This window comes from Narcine bancroftii, chromosome 11 (assembly GCF_036971445.1).
Source record: "Narcine bancroftii isolate sNarBan1 chromosome 11, sNarBan1.hap1, whole genome shotgun sequence".
Classification (NCBI taxonomy): domain Eukaryota; kingdom Metazoa; phylum Chordata; class Chondrichthyes; order Torpediniformes; family Narcinidae; genus Narcine; species Narcine bancroftii.
This window is the reverse complement of record NC_091479.1, coordinates 44,563,890-44,578,469: the sequence shown is the minus strand read 5'-3', so window position 1 is coordinate 44,578,469 and position 14,580 is coordinate 44,563,890.

Below are 14,580 nucleotides of genomic sequence, written 5' to 3'. Positions count from 1 at the left end.
CAGAAAAAGATCTAGCATCAAGGGAAGATACAACAAAAAGAAGAGAATTGGCAGACAAAAAAAAAATGAAACACTACAAATGTATAAGGTGGAGAAGAACATAATGAAAATAAAGCAGAAGTATTACGAGTGAGGAGAAAAAACGCACAAAATACTAGCTTGGCAGCTTAAAACAAAACAAGCTAAAAGAACGGTTTTGGCATCAAGGAAAAAAGACAAACAAATTACATAAAACCCAACAGAGATCAATGAAAACTTTAAGGAATTCTAGGACCAATTATACCGAACTGAAGGGAAAGAAGACAAAATAGATGAGTTTCTCGCTAAAATTGAATTACCAAAATTGCAATAAGAGGAGAAAACAATCATAGCTCAAAAAACAATTTGAAAAGATGAATTAACTATTTCCATGCACTCTCCCCTTTTACGTCTATTTTTCTAAATCCACTCCATGATCGAAACATCTCCACTTGACCCAACCCACATTTCTTCTCCCATTCAAGCACTCAGTAATACACCAAGGCAATAAAATAAAATCTCAATGCTGGAAATAGTCAGCAGATCATCTGCTGGAAAAATAATCGGAGTTAAAACCATCAGGTCGATAACCTTTCACTGGGATTCAGAAAGATGATCAAATAAACCTGATTCTATTTGCTGTGAAAAAGAAGAGGGGAAATAACAAACTGAATACATGGGATGAAAAGCCCGAGCAGCAGAAATGGCAGTGGTGCTGGATGAGTGGAGTCGACTCGTTGATCAGCACATCTGTCTGGATGGAGGGGTAAAGGATAAATAAGACAAACATGATGCCGTCACAGTGAGGTACAATACGACAGCTGCAGGGAATCTGAAATGAAGGAATGGTGAAAATACTTGTTTTTGGATCAATGTGACAAAATTTGAGCTGACAAAAGAAAACAAAATTGCTTTGCTCTGCCAGAACTCTCTAGATCAAGGGACACAATAAAATAGTCCAGAAGCCAACATTATGAAATTGAACAGCCAAGTTATACAAATCGGCAGCAAGAGATAAAACACAATTACATCATTCCATGAAAGTGGTGTCACAGGACGACCGGGTTCTAAAGACAGCTTTTGACACCGTGGCCTTCATTAATTAACATATTGAAAATAGGTGTTGGGAAGTTATGGTGAGGTTGTTTAAGGTGTTGGTGAGGCCAAATTTGGAGTATTGTGTACAGTTCTGATCACCTAGCTACAGGAATGGTATTAGTAAGATTGAAAGAGTGCAGAGAAGATTTACTAAGAAGCTGCCAAGTCTTCAGGAGTTGAGCTACAGGGAAAGGTTGAACAGGTTGGGACTTTATTCCTTGGAGTGTCGAAAAATGGGTAGGAGATTGCTTAAAGTGGCATATGAATGGGAAGAAAGGCTGAGAAAGACTGCAGTGGACCCAATTGTGAGGGAAAATTTTGCTTGAGAAAAATTGTCATTGGCCCATTTCCTCGGGAGTTATGAAATCACGCACAGAACAAGTCAATGAGGTACGATTAAAAAAAGTGGTTTTTGAAATGTTTCTTTTCAATTACATTCCTCCTTAAGTAATCCCTTATTAACAGAGCACTTCTGGCAAAGGGATTAAGTGGAATATGATCCAGGGGGTGGGGGTGTGGAGGAGGAGTTTGAAAATCACTGTTCTTGATGAAAAGTGTTCTCCGTCTCCGTGTTAAGCAGACATCCTTTTATTCTGAGGTTGTTCCCACTGGTCCTAAACTCTCCCAGTACTGGCAAAATCCTCTCTATCCAGCCCTTTCACTATTCATCAGATTTCAATGAGGTCCTGCCTCATCCTTCTAAGCTCGGGCGAGTACAGACCCAGAACCATCAAATGTTCCTCAAGCATTATTCCACTCATCCCCAGGATCATTCTTGTAAACCACCTCTGGTCCATCACATCCTCTCTTAGAAATGGGGCCTAAAATTGCTCACAACACTTATGAGATCAGGACAACCAGAAGGTGGTCACAGGAGGGAAGACAGCTGCAGGGCTGCCTAGAGTCCATGGATTGGATGGTGTTCAAGGAGTCAACTGAGGGGAGGTGGGGGGGGGGGGTGTCGTGGAAAGATGGCATCAATAAAAAACGTGAGAAGACACCTCACCCTGACTGAACTGTTCAATACTCGAACTGTAGTGACTTTTTTGACTTTATCAATGTTTTGAACAATAATTTTCTACTGTAGGATTCTGGAAATGAAGAAGGGAAAAAAATAGTGTTGGGCACGACCAGTTGCCCCAATAATCACAGAGACAAAGACTGAGGGGAACGATAGGCTTTATTACACAAAAGACTGCAGGCCCGCCTCCAAGTGAGGGAAGTGAAGGGAAGGAAGAGGTGGCTCGACCTTTATGCCCTGGGTCACAGGGGAGGATTCCAGGAGAGGATGCCATCAGGTGCGGCGGGGTGGGGTGGGGGGAGCAGCCCGTGCCTGTACTGGTCAGTACATACAACATTTCATTACAAGCAACTTAGAAAAAACCTAGGTTTTCAACCTGTGAAAAGTGCAGAAGAAGCAAGGCTGACCTCCCAGAAGGAACCTCAGCAACAGTTATATATAGATCCGAATCCTCAACTTAGAACTCGGGAGAAGCTGGAAGAAACGTCCGCATCCTCTGCGCCTCCAGAGACGCAAGATGTTGCCAAGATCTTTGGCCTGGCGGCAGGCCAGGAGGAGTGCGAGCATGGTATCTGACCCGAGTCTGGCTTGACTAAGGAGAGTGGGGGGTGGGTGCCCAAATGCGAGCACAAGTTAGCAGGAAGGCGACTGACAGTATGCAGCGGCCCAACTGGAGATGCTCCCCTGCGTGCTACTGAGCTTCTCAGTATGGATGGATGTTCACACATGCAGGAAATTCTGGATCAGATCTGCAGTAGGGCTGCCAGGTATGAGTTGGAGGAGGACAAATCAAAAGTTCGAGATGAAGAAGAACAAGAATGACTACTTTCTGCAGTTGGACTCATTGAAGGGTGGCCTAAGACTTTAAGAACATCTCCTTCTCCAATGAAAGCTGTTGGTTCACCACAGACACCTTCCCCAGTCTTCAAAGCCCCTGTAACAGGGATGGAAGTCAACCTCATGTCTACAGAACTGATCCAACCAAATGAAAAGATTATGTCTTTTATGACCTAAAATTTTGAAACTTTAAATGATCAATTTGCTGGTATAAAGGAAATAATGGCTGGTATGTGTGAAGAAATTACATTTATTCAAGTTGATATTAATAAGAGTTTAACTGCAATGGATACTGGACAAGATCAAATGCAGAAGATAGAAGACATTTTTATTGACTGTAAGGACCATGTGGAACATTATGCAGAGAGAATGGATTACATTGAGGATTTGTTTACAGGAGAGATTTGTTAAAAAACATTGATTCGTTAGAAAATTAAAGTTGTCTAATAATATTAAGATAGTTGTTCTGCCAGAAGATATTGATGGTTCAGATCCTGTAAAATTATTTTTGTAAATGGATTCCAGAGTTGTTGGGAGTCGAGTCTTTTTAGATAGGGCTCATAGGGCGTGAAGAAGAAAACCTTTTCTGGGTCAAATGTCAAGAGCGGTTCTTTTAAGATGTTTGTGATATCAGGATAGAGAAATTATATTGCGGCTTGCGGATCAGAAAGCTCGCCTTCATCAAAGCCCTACGATGTATCAAGGCAATAGGGTTTTATTTCATGATAATTTAAGTCAGGAGATTATTAAGTGATGGAAAGAGTTTAATCTGGTCAAAGCAGTTCTGTGGAAGAAAGGGTATAAGTTTACTTTTCGGTATCCGACGATATTTAAGGTGATTTATGGGCGAGATCAGTCTCAATGTTTTGAGAGTCCTTATGGTGCATTATCTTTTGCAAATTCCTTCCCAGATTTGAAGGAATTGATGGGGAAAATGTCCGAGGATGAGATTGGGAAGGGAACGGGAAAAAGAAGTTGGAATCAGAATTGGTGAGTGATATTGAAGATGAAGCTCAAGCTCAATGTGGGTGTTACCATTGGGATGTTTTAATGTTCGGTTGGGGGGTGGTGGTTGACTCTGCTACTTCTAAAGTCATCTGCCACTTGCGGTATTGACTGCACCTGGTCCACAGAGGGGGGTCCGACTCTTGGGCTCTTAGGTTTTTACATTTTTTACAGAGGTTTCTTATTGTTTGAAAGGAGGGTTTGGGTTTTTAAAAAAATTATATCTAATTGTAATTGCTGTGTGAAGTGTCAATCTGAGGAGGAAATTAAGTTATGGCTCATTTAAATTTTGTGACCTTCAATGTTAAATGACTTAATAATTCAATGAAAAAGAAGGGAATATTGGCATATATAAAGAAAATGAAGGTTGATGTTGCCTTTTTGCAAGAAACTCATTTGTCTGAGAAAGAACATATGAAATTGAAAAGAGATTGGGTCGGACATGTTTTTCATCTCCATTTAATTCGAAAGCTCGAGGTGTTGATACTTTGGTTCATAAGAAGATACCGTTTCAGTTGGAATCATTCTCTGCCACATTGGGTCGAGAGCTGTTGGTGAATTGTAAAATTTTTGCTGAAGCATGGACTTTGATGAATGTTTATCCACCCAATGAAAATAATGAAGACGCGATTTCTGAAACTTTTTGGAATCTGGGTCAAGCTAATGAAAATATTTTGGTTGGTGGGGATTTTAATTGTGTGTTGGATAAATTTCCAAAAACTTTACAAAGAACCAAAATAGCTAAATGGATGTTAGACTCAATGAAAGATTTGAATTTGTTGGAAATCTGGAGGAAGTTAATACTGACAGAAAAAGACTTTTCTTTTTATTCACCCAGACATGATTCTTTTTCGAGAATTGACTTTTGCTTAATGTTAGTACAATTACAGGGTGGATTTATACATGCAGAGTATAAGAGTAGGATTTGTCTGATCATTCCTAATTGTTAAGTAGAAGTACACAATCCTTTATCCAGACATCTAAAATCCAGAAAGTTCCAAAGTGGGGAGAGAGACGGCAGCGCGAGGAAGGCGGGAGAGGGGTGGGGGGAAAATGGCAGCGTGACTGGAAGGGAGTGAGGGTGGATACAGCAGCATGATTCGGGTGGGCTTAAATCTGGCTTTCCGAAATCCAGAAAAATCCGAAATTAAGAACACAATGACTCCCCCAAGGGTTCTGGATAAAGGATTATGCACCAGCACATGTTCTGGTTTGCATAATGTAGACACCCCATATCGCTGAAGATTTAATGGGATGTTATTGAAGCAACCAAAATTTCTAAGTTATATCAAAGACCATATTCAGTCTTATTTGCCAATTAATACATATTCAGTACAAAGTAAATTTGTTTCGTGGGATGCTTTAAAAGCTTATTTAAGAGGTCTGATAATCAATTATTCTGCAAGAATTAAGATACAGCATTTGGCAGAGAGCCAAAGTTTAGAGAAGGAAATAACAATGTTAGAAAAGGAATTCCAACGAAATTCGACTGTGGATAAAAAGACTTTTTTGATTCAGTTGAAACTGTTATAATATAATGCAAACATATAAATATGAAAAATTAATACAATGATCCAAATAGCGTTACTATGAGTTAGGAGAAAGAGCGCATAAGGTTTTCGCTCGGCAATTAAAGACTGAACAGGCACCAAGGACAATAAATGCGATAAGAAATAATACAGGAGTTACTTTTAAACCTCAGAAAATGAATGATGAATTTCACTCATTTTACCAGAATTTATATTCTTTTGAAGTAAGTCAGGATGAGGAACTTGTTGAGTCTTTTTTAGGTAGTTTGGAGTTATCGGTTTTGGATGATAAAGATAGGACAGAATTGGAAGTTCCTTTCAGTGATTTAGAAATTGAAGAAGCGATATTGAATATCACCTGGAGAAGATGGGTTTACAGGAGGGTTTTATAAAGAATTTTATGAAATATTGTCTCCTGTTTTGATGGATGTTCTTAAACAAGCTACAGAAGAGCAAAAGCATTTCCAGAATCCTTTTCTAGAGCTAGAATTAGTTATTGCAAAAAAGGAAGAGCCCCATTGAAAGGTACCTCATATCGACCAATATCTTTATTAAATGTAGATTATAAGATAGTAGCTAATAGACTTGTGAAGTATTTACCATGTTTAATACATGTTGATCAAGCAGGTTTTATTAAGAACAGATTTTCTTCTGAAAATATTGTTAGACTGTTGACGTTGATTCATGTGTCAAGACATTGTTTGAATCAATCAATGATCGTGGCATTAGATGCAGAAATAGCCTTTGATCGAGTTGAAAGGTACTTTTTATTTAAAGTACTTGAAGATTTAAGTTTGTACCTTTTTTAACTGGTTGAGTTAAAGCCTTGTATAAAAATTCTTTCGCGAGGATGGTGACAAATGCACAAATTTCAGATACCTTTAATTTAACACGCTCCACAAGGGAAGTTTGTCCTTTGTCACCCTTGGTGATAGAACTGCTAGCCCAAGCTATAACACAAAATGATAAAATTAGTGGGATTAAAATAAATGAAGAGAATATAAGGTTCCTTTGTACCAATATATTTAACAAATCCTCAGTAATCGTTATGACATCTGCAAACCTGTTTGGTACAATATGGAGAAATGTCTGGTTATAAGGTTAATCGGGATAATAGGAAGATATTACCAATTACAGAGGAAGATTATCCTGCTTGTAAACAGATTACACAGCTTAGATGGACGAAGAAAATTAAATATTTAGGGGTAATGTTTGATGCAGATTATCAACATTTGTGTAAGTTTAACTATGTTTCTCTATTGATAAAATTAAAGCTGATTGAATTAAATGGAAAGATCTTCCTTTGACATGAATGGCACATGCGAATTGTATTAAAAATGAATATTTTTCCTTGAATTCAATATCTTTTTCAATCAATTCCATGTTCGTGTCCAAACATATTTTTTAAAGAGTTATGCAGCAATCAGAATATTTTTATAGAAAGGTTGATTGGCTCGAGTATTATTGCAAAACTTAACATGGCAATATGCATTAGGGACGACAATGGCTTCATTTTCAGAATTATTCATTAAATTAATAGTTAATTATCAGTTAAAATTTATTAATATGATGTTCGATGTTAATCAACCTCCACACTGGGCTAAAATGTTATTATCACAGATTTCACATTCTATTATACATCAATGTATGTTTAGATGGACTCCTCATCTTTTGCATTATTATAATGTGCCAGTATTATGACATCTATGTGATACTTGGTATAAAAGAAATCTGTCAATAGGAACTGGAGATAAGGTTTTATTACAAATTCCATTACATCAGGATAAATACATCTCCTTCTCGATGAATAATCTCAGTATTTAAAGATTTGCCCCATGAAAGGTGTTCAAGTGTTAGCAGATTGTTTTGAAGATGGGATATTGTTTTCTTATGTTAGGCTTCAGGAAAAAATTGAGGTACTGTTAAATTCTTTGCTTGCATATTTTCAAGTATATGCTCCAGTAGTGAAGAGTTTTGGGCGGGAATCGAACATGCCAAAGTTAACTAAATTTAAAAATTTAATTGTAAATGGGGCAGAAAGGGATTTATTTCAGAAATGTATTCTTTGTTGCAAGAGAAAATGGCTAAACTTGATTGAGATAAATCAAAGCTTAAAGGGGACAAAGATTTATCCTTAGAATTGTCCCAAGAAGGATGGACTACTATGTGTGAAGATAGTGTGACTAAATTTGGTGAACTACAATTTTCTACATCAGTTGAATTAAACACCAGAAAAGTTAAAAAGATATGTATTTAGTCATTCAGATATATGTATTCATTGTGGGACTCAAATTGGTACTTTTTTTTTCAATTCTGTCTGGTTGTGTGATAAAGAAAATCTTTTTGGATAAAAATGAAACAGTTTAAGGTGGATTTATTAGAGACTACTTTAATGTTAGATCTACTGCTTTTTTAAAATGGGGTATATTCCAACTTTAACAATGGGTTTAAGAATGGATAAATCTCTAATTGAGTTTATTCGGTTCGCATTAGCATTGGTTGGGGAATGTATTGTTATTACGTGGAAAAATGATGTGGATTTAAATATGAATTGTTGGCAAAATGAAAGCTTGTATTTGTTTGGAAAAGATAACATAATTTTCATAATTATTTTTTTTGTGAAGACATGGTCTAAAATTTACAGTCTTTTGCCTCTCTTCCTTCTTAAAGAGTGGAGTAACATTTACAATTTTCCAGTGCAGAATGGGCAGACAAGGATAGATGGACTTTAAACATGAACATGGTGAGTAATTAGTGAAGCTATTCATTCAGATATACTCCTCACAACGAGGTAATTCCAAAACACCCAAGTTATAGGGTTCCACATGAGAGACGAGGCCAATAGCCGCAGAGATCAAGACAAAGCTGAATCATACACACCATTACTACCAAGATTTACATTAGTGACATATCAGAGTCAATGCGATACTTTAAGATTAGTTACAGCACAGTAACAGACCCTTAAGGCCCACAAACCTGTGCCTCCCAATTGACCTTCAACCCCCCCCACACTTTTTGAGCAGTGGGAAAAATCTGGACCCCCCTCCCCCACCCCGGGGAAAACCTAAGCACACACAGGGAGAACATAGAAACTCCTCACAGAGAGAGTATGTTTTGAACCCCATCCCTATCACTGGCAGCGCAACAGAGTTGCGATTCTGCCATCCACTGTCGAACCACGTTGGATGGGAAGAAACTCAAATCAAGAAAGTCAATAAATGGAGAGCATCAATATTTCGTGAATTGGTACGGATTAGTCCAGATTTTGAGACTTTGCAACAACATAATGACAGTCAGTACAAAAGAAGCCACAGCGAGCTTGCATGGGAGCCAGGAAGGGAAAGTAGCCACTTTATTGAAATGGAGGCAAGAGAATGGTCTCAGGAGCAAGAACCCATGTGAGAGAAATTCTGGTTCATGAGCAAGTCACTAAAACCCAATCATGCCTTCCAAATTGCATTCCGATTTGGGAATACGAGGCATTCATCTCGACTTATTTCTCCAGTTTGGGCATTTTAGATCATTAATATTCCCCGGTATTCTTAAAAATCTGATGATGAGGTGATACATGTGTTGTTTTGAGGTGTAACAATGCAGCTCGCAGTATTTGCACAGCAGATATAATAAGGGATCCACCCTTCCCCCTCTCCTTCATAGTGTCTATTTAAGACAAACATAATCTGCAAAGAAATGATGATGAGATCACGAGATGTTGCAGTAGAACTTCATTCATCTTTTGATTTGATCGTCTAAACAAGCTTAAAAAAAATTACAGAGCAGTGAGGGTCTGGGATGCATTGCTGGGGTGGAGGTGGGAGCTGGTACAATAAGGACATTCAAAACACTCTAAGATACATGGATGGAAAAATAAAAGAGGGTAATGAGTGTGAGGTAGGGAAGGGTTAGATTTGTAATGGCACTGATACACCACCATTTACAAACAATTAAAGAATACCCTCACTCGTTTCTTCCAGAAGGCAATCCTCCTTAGACACAACATTGCATTCTTCAACTCCCCAAACACCACCCAGCCAAACCTCTCATTGGATCAGTGCCACATGGTGATCCTGACACTCTCTCTCTACTCCTCCTGCATCCGAGATCCATCACCCATATACTGATGTTTAACACACCTGCGCACATGGGCTAATCCTCCAGCGTGATGCTTCAATTACATCATCAGTGGCAACTGGCACCATTCCCAAAGCAGGCAGATGCATCACCGTGACAGCCCCCTCCCCCCACCCCCACCTCCAGCCTCCGAGCCATGCAAGGAGGCGACTGAATGGAACTGTCCCCAGTGTAGCGGTCTGGAAGGTTGACAGTTCAGCCTGATCTCGTATGATATTGCAAGACAGGCGATGCAGGGGTATGACTGGTCCTTTCGCTCTGGCCCTGATGCAGAATGTGGACATTCAAAATACACTGGCTTCAACCTGTTGATGGAAACAGTGTTACCTTTTCCATTCCTGTCAACAACAAAACACTATGGATGGTGCCATAAGACCTGGAAAGAACCATTGTTAATGGGCTAAAGTGGTTTACGAACAACATCATGTTAAAGAAACACACGAGAACACTGTTGTCAATCATTTGGCATATCCACTGGAGATGATGCTGCCACATAGGAGAAAGTCAGAGTTTTCTCATTTTCTCGAAGACGGTCAAGATAACTGACCTGTTCATGGAGCACTGTGTCTGGACTCAGATTCACAAACTCACCTGGCAAGGTCAGCATAGAGCCATAGAATAGCTCTGCCGCTAAACATCCGTGATCTGCCCTAAGAGCTGTAGTCACGCAAAGGAGAACCATGGGCAAACGTTCGCTCCATGTAGATGATTTGCCACCTGCTGTCAATGGTGCTTTCGATTGTCAATGAAAATGCTCAAAGACGCTGTTGGCCCTAAAATGCTTAGCCATAATTCAGGTAGTGCCCAGAGGATCAGTGAGAGCTCGGACCAATGCTGACTCGATCTGAGACCCTCGATCTGTTGTAATAGTGCCCAGAACACCAAAAGGTGGAATCCAATGATCCACAAAAGCCCTAGCAATTGTCTCTGCAGAGATGCCGATGATAGGAATTTCATCCTTCCACCTGGTAGTCCTGTCCTCACCCGTGAGCAGAGACGTACATTGCCGAGATGGCGGAAGTGGACCTTCCAAGCCACAATGTGCACGTGCTGGAAATAGGAATCCAAAACAACAAAATCCCCCAGCTTGAATTTCATGTGCCTGGAGACTTTAGGGCGTTGATCCAGCAAGCAAGTCCTTGCCCATAATCCAACATTCTGTTTAACACGAAGCCAGGTAAGATGTTCCTTCACCAGTTTGATTGATGCTCTTCTACCAGGAAGAGATAGATTGTGAAGAGAAAATCTCCTGCCTCATAGCCGCCCACACAAACAGCCTAGTCCTTCCTGTTGGGGGATAAAAAAATCAGACCAACTTTTCAGCCGATTCATCCAGGGTCACATCTTGAAGATGAAGACCAGATTTGGTCACACCAGATGAAATCGGGATCAGTGCACCGTGCATGAGCCATGGCATTGGAATTGATGTCAATAGTTGTATGTAATATCGCACCTGGATTGGGCACCAATCACAGCATTCGCTTTCTCTCAGATGTCATGTGTGTCCGATGAAAATTGAAGGATGAAGTGCAAGTGCCGAATCTCCCTTGGCAAGTAGAGATACAGTATGCATAAGAGGCTGGTGGTCTGTACAAATGGTCAAAGGATGACCTTCCAGTAAAAAAGCTGAAATATTGGATTGGAAATTGGGATTCATGAGGGAATTACAAAGAAACATTTCTAAATTATATCTTCTACTTCAACAGTTATCCCCAAACTCAGACTTGAATAAATTAAAAGAAAGATGGGAATTGGATTTGGGAACTGAAATTGACCCTTTTTGCTGGTCTGACATTTGTTGGCACAGTAATTAATGTTTTTGATAGATGAGTTAATTATAACTTATTCATCAATTATATTTAATGCCACATCAATTAATTTATTCCTAATTTTTCAAATTCATATTTTAGATCTGAATCCCAGCTTAAAATTGATTGTGGGGAAATGCAAAATTGTATTCCCTTTGCAAATGTGAATTATATTAGAACTGGGTATGATACATACATAAAAATATGGAAACCATATTTAGATATGGGTTTGGATATCTAATGTATTCACTTCTCCACCCCACCACCTGAAAGATGGCAGAAGGAATTTAATGTCAACAAGTGTGAGGTGCTCATTCCAGAAAAAATAACCAAAATAAGGCATATGCAGTTAAGGGGAGGGCATCAAGGAATGCAGAGAAACAGAGGGATCTTGGAGTTACGGTACAGAGTTCCTTGAAGATGGATTCACAGGGTGGTTATGGCAAACTGGCCTTCATATATCATAGCATAAAGTACAGCTAGAAAATGATGCTGCGACTGTTGAAGGCATTGGTGAGACCAGGTTTGGAGTATTGTGTTCAGTTCTGGTCTCATTTGTCATAGGAAGGATATAGATAGGTGGAGAGAGTGCAGAGAAGATTTACAAAAATGTTTCTTGGCTTACAACATCTAGAATCCAGAGAAAGATAAAGGAGACTGGAGGGCTCATCGAGGGAAGCAGTGTGGGTAAAATGAAAAAATAAGAAGGATGAGGGTACTATTATTGGGGGATATTATAGGCTGCCAAATGAGACATGGTGAGACATTATTAAGAGTTTGCTATTGATCCATGGAACCAGCAGGTTTAAATTAAGCCCTGTGAATGTCCTGCACCTACCCGCAGAAGACACCACAGATCAACGTGCCGTTCCTTGGCATGCAGCACCGTGCACGTGTGGTCCATTTAATGGGTGAGTGCCCAGTGGTCTGTTTTATGGTATTGCGCGACGTCGGAGAACCGCGTCACCGACAGTTCACATCGTGGGCTGTGTGCCCGCTTGGCCCTCTACATATATTTATTTAGATTATTCATTTGGTCATTACGTGCTGCATATTGTGTGCTTTTGTGCAGGCACCATGGTAGTTTTGTCGGGTTATAGATGTACGACCCAGTACATCACTCCATGGATTCACAGAACATTACAGCACCGATACAGGCCCTTCAGCTTTTCTAGTCTGTGCCAAACTCTTATTCTGCCTTGTCCCACTGACCAGCATCCAGTCCATCACCCTCCATCTCCCTCGTATCCCTGAACTTGTCCAAACACTTCAATGCTAACATTGAGCTCACATTTCCTCATGCAGCTGGTAGCTTGTTCCACTCTCCTACCACCTTGTGTGGAGACTTCTCCACTTAAACCCAACCCACATTTCTTCTCCCATTCAAAGAACTCAGTAATACACCAAGAAAGTAAAATAAAATCTCAATGCTGGAAATACTCAGCAGGTCATCTACTGGAAAAATAATCGGAGTTAAAACCTTCAGGTCGATAAACTTTCACTGGGATTCAGAAAGATGATCAAACAAACCTGATTCTCCTTGCTCAGATAAAGAAGAGGGGAAATAACAAACTGAATACGTGGGATGAAAAGCCCAAGCAGCGGAAATGGCAGTTGTGCTGGATTAGTGGAGTCGACTCGTTGATCAACACATCTGTCTGGATGGAGGGGTAATGGATAAACAAGACAAACATGATGCCGTCACTGTGAGGTACAATACCACAGCTGCAGAGAATCTGAAATGAAGGAATGGTGAAAATACTTGTTTTTGGATCAATGTGACAAAATTTGACCTGACAAAAGAAAAAATTGTTTTGCTCTGCCAGAACGCTCTAGATCAAGAGCACAATAAAATAGTCCAGAAGCCAACATTATGAAATTGAACAGAGAAGTTATACAAATCGGCAGCAAGAGATAAAACACAGTTACATAATTCCATGAAAGTGGTGTCACAGGAAGACAGGGTTCTAAAGACAGCTTTTGTCACCTTGGCCTTCATTAATTAACATATTGAAAATAAGAGTTGGGAAGTTATGGTGAGGTGGCGTAAGATGTTGGTGAGGCCACATTTGGAATATTGTGTGCAGTTCTGGTCACCGAGCTACAGGAAGGGTATTAGTAAGACGCTTCCAGGTCTTCAGGAGTTGAGTTACGGGAAAGGTTGAACAGGTTGGGACTTTATTCCTTGGAGTGTTGAAAAATGAGTAAGAGATTGCTTAAAGTGGAATATAAATGAGAAAAAAGGCTGAGAAAGACTGCTGTTGACCCAATTGCGAAGGGAAAAATTTTGCTTGAGAAAAGTTGTCATTGGCCCATTTCCTCTGGAGATATGAAACCACGCACAGAACAAGTCAATGAGGTACACTTAAAACAGTGGTTTTCAAACTTTCTTTCAACTCACCTCCCACTTTAAGTAATCCCTTACTAACAGAGCACTTCTGGCATAAGGATTAAGTAGAATATGATCGGGGGGGAGGGGTGGGGGTGAGGGTTGGATGGAGGAGGAGTTTGAAAATCACTGCTCTAGATGAAAAGGTTTCTCCATCTCAGTTTTAAGCAGACATCCTTTTATTCTTAGGTTGTGCCCACTGATCCTAAACTCTCCCACTCCTGGCAAAATCCTCTCTATCCAGCCCTTTCACTATTCAGCAGATTTCAATGAGGTCCTGTCTCATCCTTCTAAACTCGGGCAAGAACAGGCCCAGAACCATCAAATGCTCTTCAAACATTATTCCTCTCATCCCCAGGATCATTCTTGTAAACCACCTCTGGGCCATCACATCCTCTCTTAGAAATGGGGCCTAAAATTTGATCAGGACAACCAGAAGGTGGTCACGGGAGGGGAAGCCAGCTGCAGGACTGCCTCGAGTCCCTGGATTGGATCCTGTTCAAGAACTCAGCTGAGGAACTGAATCACTGTACCAGGACCATAGCGAACTTTATCAAAACAGCTGTGGATGAGTGTGCCCCACCAAATTGTTCAGGGAGTTTTCTCAACCAGAAATCCTGGATGAACAACAATATCCAGAAATTGCTGAGAGCCAAATCACAGTTTGGAGATACAGATACACAAGGAGTCAATATGAACCATGGAAAGCCATCTCGCAGGTGGTGGAGATTCAGCACAAGAATG